Here is a 1,490-nt window from a genome sequence, read left to right on the forward strand (position 1 = left end):
CCTCATTTCCCACGCCTGCTGCTGAATGGGGATTCGGCGCTGGGCTCTTCCCTTTTCACTGGCCTTTACTGAGGGAATCTTGGTTAGTTCCTTTTCCTCTGCTTAGTAATATGCTTAAATTCAGCAGGTCACCACGTCTGATCTAAGGCCGTGGTCGGGGAGCACAAAGCTCAGGGCAGCTGGCCTCGGGCCTGTACGGGGGGTTGCCCCAGCCCTTGGCGCAGGCGAGTGTATTCTGTCCCAATCTGTGACCGAAGCCCACATGGTCACGAGGTCCGCGCTCCATGGTCATCCTGAGCCGGCAGCCGTGGGACACCAAAGACAGCCACACACAGCACGGCCAGGTGCCCCGGGGTGGGGTGAAGGTGCGCCAGGCTTTTTTAAAGCCTGCTGCTGCCGCCACCACATCCAGGGCGTGTCGGCCACCCGGCCCTCCCGAAACCAGCATGAGGAGGGGAAACTGGGGAATCCAGGACGCGTCGGCAATGAGCTTGCGCGCCAGATCCAAGGATCCAGCGACGGTGCTGATCGGGATCTGACCTTAGGGGGATGAATGGAATGGGGTCCCTGCGACAGCCCCATCCACGACCCTGGGAGTCAACCCCAGGGCGATTCATGTACAAGCGACCCTCAGACAGGCGTAGTCCCGGGAAAAACCCAGGGCCACATGGTGCGTTCGACGTGTTGATCAATGTGTCCTGCAATTCACACTAATTCTCGCAGCTAGCTGCGTTCTTCATCGATGCACGAGTCGAGTGATCCACCGCCAAGAGCCACAGGCAACTTTTTTTGTCCTAGACGTCGGCCTGACCCTGCCGGTGAAGGAGAGGTTGGGGGAGGCAGCGCTGGCTGTGGCAGGACAGCCCAGCTCCCTGTCTAGCTCGGCCGAAACCATTGTGGTTTAAAAAAATAATAATAATAATAATAATAATACAGGTGCTCAGCCTGACCGCCAGCTGCAGCAGCACAGCGCTTCCCAGGGGGATGGAGGTAGGCCGCTCCGCCACCTGCCCACACGGCCCGATCCACTCATCCTTCCCCGACCCCTTCCCTTTTGGGAGGGGGGGCTGGGAGATGGACAACGAGGCAGGCCAGAGACAGCACAGACAGGGGGTCGGGTGGGACCACTAGAGTCTTCAAACCCCAGCCCGGCTGCATAGGGCCCAGCTCCAGGTACCTGGGCAAGAGGGAAGGTCACCTAATGCCTGGCCATTGCTCACACACAGATGTGGGCGGCTGGAACCTTGGCGCCCACCGTCAAGTGAGCCAGCTGCACCATGGCTCAGGGCTCATGCCTAGCATGCCGGGCGCCTGTCTGCCTGGGGAGGCACCCCTCGAGAGCAGTCAGGTTTCCCTCAGCTCCCGGCTGCCCCCACTCGGGGCTTCCCTGGTGACCGGGGTATGCCCACCAATGCCCAGCCGCTGGCAGGTCAGGGAGAGGAGTGTGCGCCCCCTGGCCAGCGCAGATGCAGGCTCAGTGAGGAGAGGGG

The 1,490-nt window shown here is 61.2% G+C and overlaps 1 non-coding gene across 1 annotated transcript; it reads right to left on the reverse strand.

Annotated features, from left to right (window-relative positions):
* Positions 1 to 624: 624 nt before the first annotated feature.
* LOC138448130 (5.8S ribosomal RNA) lies at positions 625 to 775 on the reverse strand. Its single transcript, XR_011259989.1, has one exon. It is a non-coding gene; the product is annotated as a 5.8S ribosomal RNA (ribosomal RNA).
* Positions 776 to 1,490: the final 715 nt, after the last annotated feature.

Source organism: Ambystoma mexicanum, chromosome 3q (genome assembly GCF_040938575.1).
Source record: "Ambystoma mexicanum isolate Mex_15411 chromosome 3q, UKY_AmexF1_1, whole genome shotgun sequence".
In the NCBI taxonomy this organism is placed as follows: Eukaryota; Metazoa; Chordata; class Amphibia; order Caudata; family Ambystomatidae; genus Ambystoma; species Ambystoma mexicanum.